At 37.6% G+C, this 12,307-nt stretch overlaps 1 protein-coding gene and 1 long non-coding RNA gene across 2 annotated transcripts in view; one reads left to right on the forward strand and one right to left on the reverse strand.

Annotated features, from left to right (window-relative positions):
* The window catches only part of EXOC3 (exocyst complex component 3), a 30,224-nt gene extending 22,253 nt beyond the window's left edge, over positions 1 to 7,971 (reverse strand). Inside the window, 2 exon segments of the mRNA XM_074279203.1 lie at positions 6,790 to 7,009; positions 7,749 to 7,971. The gene's annotated coding sequence lies outside the window, so the exon portion shown is untranslated.
* Positions 7,972 to 8,107: 136 nt separating this feature from the next.
* Positions 8,108 to 10,898, forward strand: LOC141549574 (uncharacterized). The gene is made up of 2 exons (XR_012484385.1): positions 8,108 to 8,321; positions 10,430 to 10,898. It is a non-coding gene; the product is annotated as an uncharacterized LOC141549574 (long non-coding RNA).
* The last annotated feature ends 1,409 nt before the right edge of the window (positions 10,899 to 12,307 follow it).

The following is a 12,307-nucleotide window of genomic DNA, read 5'->3' on the forward strand; positions in this document are numbered from 1 at the left end:
AAGAATCCTAACAGATAAACCTAGTTTTCATTTAAGTTTCATGCAGTTTTATTGCCTTTTGACACACTATCACTTCTAAGATCTTGTGCATAAAATCATTAAAAGTAGGTTTCTGGCTTTTAAAAAGACATTCAGATCCTTGTGTTTCAGATCTTTGGAACCCAAACTGTTTGATTTCAGAAAGCTCATTTTAACTCTTTCTGGCTTTCAGGGTGTTCATCTATGAAATGAAAAAGTTGGACTCAATGATATCTAAGATTACTTCAGGCTCTAAAATTTCATGATTCAAATATGAAGACTGCTTTTTAGTAATACCTAACCAGAGAAAAGGAGCAGAAGTTTGTAGATATGATTGGAAGGTACCCTGGGACCCAACATAAGACTAAAATCTCCACAAACTTCTCAGAGACATCTTTGGTAGAGGAAGGACAAGTCAGACAAGTCAAACCACTACCACTCAATCAACTCAAAGTTGATTGAGACAGTCCAGGACACTGAACCCAAGAACCTTTGGAATAGCATGTTTCCAGTCCAGTGCCTAAAGCCATTATCCTGACTTAAGCCTCAAAGCCTTGGGAATAACCATGCCATCCAAACCCCCTATCCATCCCTGAGGAGAAAAATTAGTGCAGAAAATGGATCTACCTTCCACTTCACCAGGAACAAGTGCTATTCAACTGTCACAGACAGATCACAACACAGGGAGCTTTGGGAATGGCAATACCTTTCAGACCACTGCTCGTAATTCTAGACTAGCCTTTACTGCCATCATTTAGGGAAATAACTCCTCTGGAGAAGAAGTCAATTATCCTCACCAATTGCCACACACAAGGCAGACAAGCCAGCAGAGCTGAAGAGGTAGCCTGAGAAAGATAGAGTATGTATCATATGCCAGGCAAATACAACCATTACCATTATCTTTACCACCAGCTTGCCTCTAGCCTTCATGGAAATAGGTCAAGACCTTGAAGCCAAATGTCTTTGGAATAGCTATGTTTTCAGTCTTATGCCCAAAGCCATCACCCTGAGAAGCAATGTCTGCAAAGATCAGCTTGGCAATTGAATCTGCAACTGCAACAATGTCAGGTTTTGAAGACACCCCCCCAAAAAAAAATTCTTGGCATCAAAGTACTTTTAACGGTCAAAAGGTTCAATATTAGAAAGTAAAATGATTTTATTGGGGGAGATGACATTAAAAAAGAAAGAATTTTTTAAAAGAGGCATTACTGAGATGGACCATGGAATTTTCCTATGTGATTTGCAGGTAAACCCTTTCATTAAAATGAAAGAGAGCTTCTGGAGAGTAAAGACTGTCTAACTTTCCTATTTGTAGTAAAGGCTTTGTACAGAGTAATCATAAGCACTTATTATATGCTTCTTCATTCATGATAAAGTAAACATAAATCAAAGATGGCTTTTTTCCCCCCTAAATGCAACCACTGCAACAAAATAGCCAGGTGTTTATTATACCTAGGTGGTTCCCTTCCTCTAAAGAACAATTTTTCAAAATTTTTATACCCAAGGGTTCTGATAAAGGCCTCATTTCTAAAATATGTAGAGGATTGACTCAACTTTATAAAACTACAAGCCATTCACCAATTGATAAATGGTTAAAGGTTATGAACAGACAATTTTCTGATGAAAAATTAAAACCATTTCTAGTCATATGAAAAAAATGCTCTAAATCATTATCAGAGAAATGCAAATTAAGACAATTCTTAGGTACCACTACACAAGTCTCAGATTGGTTAAAATGACAAGAAAAGATAACGATGAATGTTGTAGGGGATGTGAGAAAACTGGGACACTAATTCATTGTTGGTGAAGTTGTAAATTGATCCAAGCATTCCAGAAAGCAATATGGAATTCTGTCCAAAGGGCAGTGTCTCCACTGGGCCTGTATCCCAAAGAAATCATAAAAAAAAGGAAAAGAACCTACATCTGCAAAAATGTTTATATGGCACCCCTTTTTGTAGTAGCAAGGAAACATAAATATCAATTGTGGAATGGCTGAATGAGTTATGGTATATGAATTTAGTGGAGCATTATTGTTTCACAATAAATATTCAGTAGGATGATTTCAGAAAGGCTTATAGAGACTTACATTAACTGATGCCAAGTGAAATGAGTAGAAGCAAAAGAACACTGCATACAGCAACAAGATTATGTGATGATCAGTTCTGATGGACTTGGCTCTTTTCACCAATGAGATGATTCAGGCAAGTTCCAATGGTCTTGTGATTTGGAGAGAACCATGTACACCCAGAGAAAGGACTATGGGGACTGAGTGTAGATCACAAAATAGTATTTTCACTTTTTTGTTGTAGTTTGCTTGCATTTTGTTTTGTTTTTCTCATGTTTTTCCTTTTTTGATCTGATTTTTCTTGTGCAGCATGATAATTGTAGAAGTATGTATATAGAATTGAACAAATTTAACATATATCACATTATTTGCCATCTAGGAAGAGTGGGGGGAAGGGAGGGAGAAAAAAATTGGGAACATGAGGTTTTGTAAGGGTGAATGTTGAAGCTCTCTATGCATGTGTTTAGAAAATAAAAAGCTTTATTTAAAAAAAAAAAAGAATTGATTTTTCAGTCTTGATTTCTCACTCAGACTCAGAAAGATCATCTATTTTTCAACCCTCCCTCCCCACAAAGCAACTGAAGAGATATAAGAAAATGATATATTCTTTAAAACTAATTCTCTGTCTCTTCTAGACTGAAAATCTACTTCAAGGATCAGACTTCTATATTCATCCAACATTGCTATCCAAATCATTTCACAATCACATTTTGCGTGGATTTCCCAGAACTTCTTGTTATTGATACATCTTCCTACATTTCTTTTAAACATTACCTCCTCATTTGGACCTGTGGTATGTAATGAAAAGAGTACACTATTTTTGGATGCAGAAAATCTAGACTCAAATCCTGATTTTTCTCATCTTTAAACTGAAGGGGGGTTATTGAGACAACTTCTGCAGTCTGAAATCATATAGTTATTTTAAAATTTTCTTTCAAATGCAAATGCATATTAAATCACTTCCTTTCAAAGTGAGATTTTTTTCCTACCTATATACTAGTTTTAGAAAAATTCTTGGAATAAGCCTGCTTTCAGTCATTCCTGGTCATGAAATAATTATGATCCTTGTATTCTTTAACAAGGATCTTGAAGGAAAGAGTATTTATTTAATTCAAGTCACTAATGCTTATTTTAGGATGACAGATTTAGAGCCTGAAAAGATCTCCAAAGTCATTTACCTCATCACCTTATAGATGGAGACATTGAGTCCCAGAGAGGTAAAATGACTGGCTGTGATTACACAGGTAAGTACCAAAGAAGACACTGCTAGTCTTGTGATATAAAGACTGATATAATAGATATCTTATCCTTTAGGAGTGTACAATTCAAAGCTGTTGATGAGTGCCTCAATCTGAGATGTCATTAGAGTGAAGTGAATGAATCCATCAATCAATTGAAAAATAGAAATCAGATAGAAAAGTTAAATCAGGACATATGGTCCTAATATAGTAAAGTTTTTTTATCTGTGATAAAATTCAAAGCCAAGACAATGGCTAACAAAGAGGAATTATTCAAACAGCAAAAAGTGAAAGAAGTAATTGAATATGGATTTATGTTGTCACACACAAAAAACAAAATTCCCTAATATAGAACCTTAATTTTTTTAAAGTGAAACTATTATTCACACAGATGTTATCACTGAATTCAATCCTTGTATCTAGCTCAATTGTCTCTACAGAATACCAGGCCAGACTTTCTTAAATTACTATTTTGATCATATTTTCCCTTACATAAAAGCCTTTAATTCAATTCAATTCAATCTACCTATTAAGCCACTACTACACATAAATGCACTCGGTATGCAAAGATTAAAAAAAAAACAAAAAAACAAAAAACCCCTCAGCCTTCAATAATTTACTTTTTCTATTCCATTTACTTAACAAAACACACATATAAAAAATATATAAAGTAGGGGGGAAAAAAAGAATTTAACTTATGCACTTAAAGACAAAAAACAAAATTTATATGTGCCCAGAATACACAAAAATAATACAAAGTAAACTTCAAGAAGGAAAGTCATTTGGAGGAATGATAAAAGGCTTGGGGTAGGCTCTAGCACCCATAGCTATGCCTTGAAGATATTCCAAGAATGGGTATAAGAAAGAAAAAGTATTCTAGACAAAGTGGGCCATCTACCAAGATACAATGGGAAGAGTTAATGTCAGATATAGGGGAACATTGGAAAGATTAATTTTCTACAATAGAAAAGCCTGAAGGATGTCAAGAAATAAGAATAAGAGAGTTGTTAGAAAACCTACTGCTTTCAAAGAATTTTTTACTGACAATCTTCAGGATTATAGTAAAAGATCCTTTGTCATTCAAGTTTCTCTGTGATATGACCCCAATGTATCTTTCTATATTCTTTTCTTAACTACTCACTTCTAATCCAACTAAAACTGATTTATTAGCTTTCTCCAAAAAATAATGCTTCACATTTTTCTTGACTCCGATTTTTTTTTTTCATGCTTGCACATAATGTTTCTCCAGAGAAGATCTCTCTTAACAGTTTCAGTCAGGGACAGACAACAGTTACCTAACACCAATCTCCCAGAGCCTACTGTTTCTCATATATAAGAAAGACAAGTTTTCCAATCATTGTCCTAATTTGGGGTTTAAATATATAGCCTACTCTTCGATTGAACAGACATTTTTTAGAAGCCTAAAACAGCAAAAAACAAAGAACCATTTTCAGGCTAGAGAAGTACCATTTTTGAAAAACTGTGAAGTCCTGATTAGTTGGTTGGTTGGTTTTTGGAGAGGCTGGGGGTAAAGGGATTAGGTGTTTTTTTTTTTTTTGTTTGTTTGTTTGTTTTTTCCTTAAGTTTTAATGAGGGAAAGGAAAGAAATCTCAAGGAAAATGGAAATACACAGAGCTATTTTTAAAAAAATGACTTTTGCATTTTCAAAGTTTCCGATTAAAGAACATGGAAATGTACTGTGGGGAACCTGGTTTGCTCATCAAGTCATCACATTTGGTATATTAAATGTAAAGATAGAGTAATTAAAAATAATTATACTAATTACTATTATACTTATATAATTACTAACTATGTAGACTTTAAAATCTTTTTATATACTTGACTGAGCAGCCATATGCTTAAATTTAAGGAACTGAACATCTTAGTTTCAGCCAGCTCAGGAGAAGCAGACAGAAATGTGAGGACAAAAGAAATAACACTACAACAAAACCAAAAACTATTTGTTTCCTACATTTAAAGTCTGCCACAGTATCACAAAATGCTCTCAACTTCAGAGAAACACTGAAAAAAGAAAGAATCCTGCCCTGAATTCTTCCGCTTTTTATGAAAAATAGTATTGAAAGAAAATGAAGAGAAAGTAAACGACTTGTACCAGACAACAAACAGCAAATTACAAGATATCCTCAGCTTCAAAATGTAGTAATGGGGGAAAAATTCATCTTGAGGAATGAAAGAAAATAAGCAGATATGGTACATCCTTCTGGGCACTATGATTCATGATCTCTACCTCAAATTATTTTTTGATTAATCAGTAATGAATTATCAGAATTTTGGGGGATTATATATCAAATTAGCTATTGCTAAATCATAAGAACAGGAAAACTCAGGGGTTTTAAACTACATTTTAATTTACTGTTAAAATACATGATCTGCCATACAACTGAAAGGTGGCAAATTGTCATTGTCTCCCTTTCAGAATAGATCTTAGATAATAAGAAAAAAGACATTCATAAGCTCTGACTTAATGGACACTAGGAATATTCTCCATTTATTCTCCTCCCCATTCTCAGTCACCCATCTATTTTATAATTGAAATTCAAAATTTAGAGATTAATTTGCTTACTTAGGAGCTTTCTTATCAAATCAAAACACAAAAAAATTTTAGGACAAGTAATGTATTTTAATCAGTCATCTGCAGTAAAGCATCAAAGTATTTCTCCTCATTTCCACTTCTGATAGGAAATAGAAGAAATATGAGAGTTGCTATTGTCAAAATACAAACAGGCAAGAGGTATAGAAAGAGGAGACTGGGTTGGTAAAAACAAGCTTCCCTTCCTTCATATTTTTGCCTAGGAATCACCCTAGTTCCACCCATTAGGATTTGAGCCCTTTGTAATTTCTGATTTGTGGGATCCTCTTCCAAGGAAAACTAATGGAATTTCTGGTAACAAGGAGGGCCATTTAAACACTGCCATATAACCTCTCTAATGGGGAAAGCAATATTTTCTACAAGAGGCAACTTCATGGAGGGGAAGGAGCTCTCAGAAAAGGAAATGAGGAGAAACACTTTGATGCCTTGCTGCAAATGATTAAAACATAATATATTACTTCACCCAGACTTTTTTGCATTTTGATTTAGCACAACATTCTAAGGTATGGAAATAAATCTCTAATTATGGAATTTCAGCCATAAACTAAGTGGGTAGTTGAGAAGGAAGAGGAGAATAAATGGAGAGTATTCCCAGTGCCCATTAAATCAGATTACATAAATAAATGTCTTTCCTCTGCATTTGAGACTACCTCTGAAAAGAAGTGGTAATTTGCCACCTTTCAATAATAACCAGTTGGACTGGGAGTTAGACAATTTATTGGCTGGGTGAAATATTAGAGAAATTTAACTTTATCAGGGAACGATCTCCACAGCCTTTTGGGGATCTATGATGTTGAGTCATAGCTACGGAATCAAAAAAATAACAGATAAAAATACAGAACCTCTAGTGCACCCACCTCATTCTAAGTGTGAGGAAATCTGAGCCAATTCCCTCAAACAAATTCCACAGCTGGTCCGTGGAAGAACCGAGGTTACAGCCCAGACCTTCAGCACTTCCAATGTGGTGCCCTCTTGCTTCAATTTTATGATGATCTGGTCATTCACTATCCCTTCGTACTGTCAGTTTTGTCCTTTACCGAGCATTTATTAAGCGTTTGTGATGAGCCAGGAACTGGGCTGGGTGGGGACACAAAGAAAGGCAAACACAGATGCTCAAGCAGCTCTCCCTCCGACGGGGGGACAACACGCCAGTAACGAGAATACAGGATAAATGCAAAGTGAAAGGGAGGCACTAGCATCGGAGGCCAACCTGGGGAAGGTGGGATTTCAGAGAGCTTAAGTCTCCCTAACTTTTTAAAAGTCCCTAGGGGAAGTGCTATAATCTACTTAGACTAACCGAATGCCTAAGGACAGTAAAGTAAGAGCAGAAAAGGTCACGGGCGCCCTCGGGTAGGAGTGCCCTTCTCAGCACTTAAAAGATCCTGCCCCAAATTTTGCCACTTGTCAAAATTTCCCGATCTATCTCACCCTGGATGAGGGGTGCCAAAGGTCAAGGCCTAAACCACTGGGACCCCCGAGGTCCCCCCCAACTCCACGACTCCCTCCCTCTGGCCGCATAGTCGCGAAGCCCCCCTCCGAAAAGCGCCCCGACATCGCAGGAGCTTCCCCAGAGGGGAGGGCGAGTCCGGGGGTGGGCGGGACAAGGCCGGGTTTCCCTCTTCCATCGAGCCCCGGGATCCTCGGTCCGCCTCGCCCCTCGCCGACCTTGACCTGCCAATTCGGGGATGCGGGACCGGTGGCCCGAAGGCCCAGAGCCACCGCAGCACCTGCCAGGGCGCCAGCTCCGGACCGCCCCGTAAATCTCCGCCGCCCCCCGTCCCAGTCCCGAGCTGACGGCGACCACTCTGGGCCCTACCTGCTTCGGGGCGGGATTCCGTGGCCGATTCTCGTCAGTCGGGAGGCACCGGACACCGAAGGCCCACCCCTCGAGAGGCTTCGAGGAGAGCGCCCAGGCACTCACAGCCGGGCCAAACTGCAGCAGTCACGAACTGGGGAGAAGGGGTATCCCAGTCCCCCTCCCTGATCACCGAAGACGTCCGCTTCCGGGATCACCACCTAGACCGGAAGTGGGCTGCGACGTTTGGTGACGTGTACTCGGGAGTTCTTCCGGTCCGCCGTAGCCTGTCGGGTGCCAGGCAAACAGCGGGCTGTTGCCAGGGCGACGCGGACTGTTTTTGCTTGTCTGCTGGTAAAGGCAAGAAAGAGGATGGGGTCGTTAGACGATCTCCAAGGAGCGCGAGCAGCATCACCTCCACTCCAGGCATTCCCTCTAGGCTTTGAGGCTTTCGACGCCCCGCCCTTAATTGGTTTCTGCCTTCAGGTGGTGACAAAAACTAGCAGCAAAAGCCAAGAGCCGAGCTAAGCGTGGCCATACACTTTGGGCACCCTCTACTGCCCTGTCAGTTTGAGTCAGTTCTCTGCAGAATCGGTAAACTTTCCTTCCCTAACACTAACGCATTGCTGGTGGAGTTGTGAACTGTCCCAGCCTTTCTGGAGAGCATTTTGATAGCCTAAAGGGCGATCAAACTATGGCTTTTTTTTTTTTTTTTTTTTTTTGATCCAGCAGTGCGCTTTACTGGGTCTGTATTCCAAAGAAATCATGAAAAGGGGGTAAATATACCACATGCACAAAAACGTTTGTGGCAGCTCTTTTCGTAGTGGCTAGAAACTGGAAGCTGAGTGGATGTCCATCAGTTGGAGAATGGTTGGGTAAATTATGGTATATGAAGGTTATGGAATATTATTGCTCTGTAAGAAATGACCAGCAGGAGGAATACAGAGAGGCCTGGAGAGACTTACATCAACTGATGCTGAGTGAAACGAGCAGGACCAGGAGATCGTTGTATATTTCAACAACGATACTGTATGAGGATCAACTATAATAGACTTAGTTCTTTTCAGCAATACAATGATTCAAGACAATTCCAATAGACTTGAGATAGAAAATGGCATTCACATCCAGAGAGAGAACTATGGAGCCTGAATCTGCACTGAAACATTGTATTTTCACTTTTTGCTTGTTAAGCCTTTTCTTTTCTTTCATTGCTTTTTCTTTCTCATGTTTTTTCCCCCTTTTGTTTGGATTTTTCTTTCACAGCACGATATACATGCAAATGCATTTTAAATGTACATGTATAACCTCTATCAGTTTGCTTGCTGTCTTGGGGAGGGGTAAGGTAAAAAAGGGAGAACAAATTTAGAATTCAAATCTTAACAACATTCATTTGATGTTTAAAACTATCTTTACAAGCAATTGGAAAAATAAAATACTATTGATTGCTCCCTACTTCATGCTGGGTGATTAGTGCTTAGATTCTAAGTGATCTATCCTATCCAGCTGCTTAGATCTAGAAAGGCAGAGACCTAAGGCCAAGGACATGGTGGCTGAAAAGGAAATCCAGACTATGTGCTAGAGACACAGTTCTGTTCTTTGTTTTTGATGAGGTGTCGAGTGGTCTAGATTCCTGGTGGTCTAGAGGTTAGTGGTTATAAGAGTTTTCAAGAATCCCCTTTAAATCGGAGTGAAAGAATTAACTCATTCCGGAAATATTAGTTGTAAAATGAAAGTTTATTGTTAGATAGAAATCAGTTTAACCAGAGATTGACTTTTATAGTGGCAAATCTGTGGAAAATGGAGTTTTGTACTGAGAATGCAGTTCTCAGTGGACAGAAAGTCCTGGCAGCTGAATGAGCCACCAAGGTCCATCTGCAAAGACTTTAATTGATGGACCCTTATTATATTGAATATTTAGTGAGACTTGAAAAGCCCGAGGTAGGCAGAATGGGGGCTGGGAGAGCCTAAGTTGGCTCAGATCCAAAGGGGGCTGGGACAAGCCCACATCTCCTATTGGAATTCAAAGGAATGATTTTTGACTAGGATTTGAATTAAAGGCTCTGATATCCAGGAAAAAAAACTTTTATCTGGGGAGGATGGATATGCCTCAGCCAGGAGGGGCTGGGAATCTGAAAGGAATCACAGATCAAGAAGAAATACAGTTTCTTAAAGGGACCACAACCCGCTTCATTTTGAGGCTAAAATAGATTGAGAGCTAGCCCCACATATTTAGAGACTCTCTTTAAGATTGACATCAAGACAAGTGCATGATCCCTTTAAGGCTGTAGATAGGAGTAAAGTGTAATATTGTAAAAAAGTGTGGTCTGCAGACAAATGTATAAATGTGTATATATATATATATACATACATAAACAAATGTACACATACTATATGCATGTGATATATATATATGTATATATATAACAGTATAATATATAGAAATATTTTCTAAGATAATATGTATATATATGGGATATACCTTTAATATGTAATTTTAACAGTTTCTTCATCTCTTAAAGTCTAGATAACTCTCTCAAGCCCCTAAGAGCTGACTCTAGCTTACTATCAATAGGTATTTAATAATATTAATTTACTATTGTTAATGTGAGTAACTCCTCTCTTTAAGTGACAGTACTGCAAAGCACATTCAACTAATTATCTTTGAGCTTGACATATGTCCTTAAAATTATTCATTCACCCAGATGCTGTAGCATGTGCAATCAGAATGCAGTTCACAGCAGCGTAATTCTTACGGACTCGAAGTCGGATCACCAAAATACCAAAGCAGCTACCAACTCTCTTCTACTTTTCTTTCTGAAACCTAAGGGGAAAGCAGAGCAACAAACGCTAAAGAGAAACTTCACCTTTCTCCACCTCTAGGTGAGGCTATTGGCTCTCCCTAGCACCTTAAGCAATGAGCACAAATGTTTTTCCAGGCAATTAGGAACTACTCAACTGGAGTCTCTCAACTGATTGCTTCTACCTGCCTCAATGGAGGTGAGCAGCTTTTCAGCTTAGTAGGACATTTGAGAATTCCTTTGTCAGATTCTTATCTGACACTTTCTTTCCAGTTCCTTCATAATGGATTCAATAATAAACTCCTGAATTAGAGATATTTCCTTCTTCATTAAAAAAAATAATAATAATTAAATTAAAAACTTGTTGAATTGCTTTTCAGTTGAATCTGAGTCTTTATAACCCAATTTGAGGTTTTCTTGGCACAGACACTAGTTTGCCATTTCCTTCTTCAGCTCATTTTACAGATGAGGAAGTTGAGGCAAGCAGAATTAAGTGGCAACTCCTCAAATTTCCCTTATCAAATTAAAATCATACCAGTGTCTCAAAATATTTATATGATTACCGGTTATTTGTTCTTTAGTTATAAAATAGGCAAATTAGTCAATTACCATGATGTTCTAGCCATCTACAGATTTTAAATAGTCCTCAATCTCTTTGGTGTCCTTGAAACAGTTTAATTTCAGCAAAATTTATCTAATAATAAACAAAAATAAATTTTAAAAACTTTTATCTCTACAATAGTGAACTATTTTCAAATGAACCTGACATTCTATATCAGTCTCAAAAATGTCTATCTTTAACAGCACTCCAATACTCTCCAGATACCATCTGTAAGTTGTTTCTTCAGAGAGATTAGCAGTGTTATTTTTAAAATTATTTTGTTATACTAGCCATCAAAAATTCATGGCAGTAGCAATATTATGTATCTGTAGACCATATAAATCTCTTTACCCTTTTTGCTGTCTCATCACTAGCCTGCTTCATTTATCTTAAAAACAGAAATCAAGGGAAATACTTAAATATGAAAAACAGCTATATGAGACCTGTACCATGCATAAGGTTAATTTCAAGTTAAGTACATGTTCATTTTAAGATTTTTAGATGAAAATATACTGGAGAGGTGGAGGAAGGATATGGGATGCTGAGTTTTACTGTCAATACTCTGGACACCAAGCTTTTCCTAATAGAGTGATATCAAGTTAGGGTTTGGGATTTATTTGTTTTTCTTCTACATTGCTCTGTTAAATGTAATTTTAAGGCAATAGATAGAACACTAGATTTGGAATCAGATTCATTTTCCTGAGTTCAATTATGATCTCAGACACTTACCAGCTATGTGACCCTTGACAAGTCACTTTACCCTTTTGTCTCATTTCTTCTAAAACCACTCCAGTATGTTTGCCAAAAAAAAACCCAAATGTGGTCACAAAGAGTCGGACATTACTGAAATTACTTAACAAGTGCAGTTTTGTAATCCATAGGGATCATGCTGCTATGAAAATGATACACTCAAGTAATTGCTATGCTAGAGTTTACAAATTAGTCATGTCTTTTAATATCAGGATATAGACAGACAATGTTCTGCAGTGGATTTGATTTTTAAATTCTTGCTTTTCTGTCCCCTTTTTCTGAAACTTTGATGGGCTGGTTTTGCTGAACTGAGCAGTTTGAGACTTGAATATTAGACTTTTGATGGGAGAGCAATATTTGGTATGGTAAAGAAAGCATCATATCAGGAGATTTTCCCTATCTTTCTGAATTTCTGTGAGGCATTATGGGTA

This window comes from Sminthopsis crassicaudata, chromosome 1, assembly GCF_048593235.1.
Source record: "Sminthopsis crassicaudata isolate SCR6 chromosome 1, ASM4859323v1, whole genome shotgun sequence".
Classification (NCBI taxonomy): domain Eukaryota; kingdom Metazoa; phylum Chordata; class Mammalia; order Dasyuromorphia; family Dasyuridae; genus Sminthopsis; species Sminthopsis crassicaudata.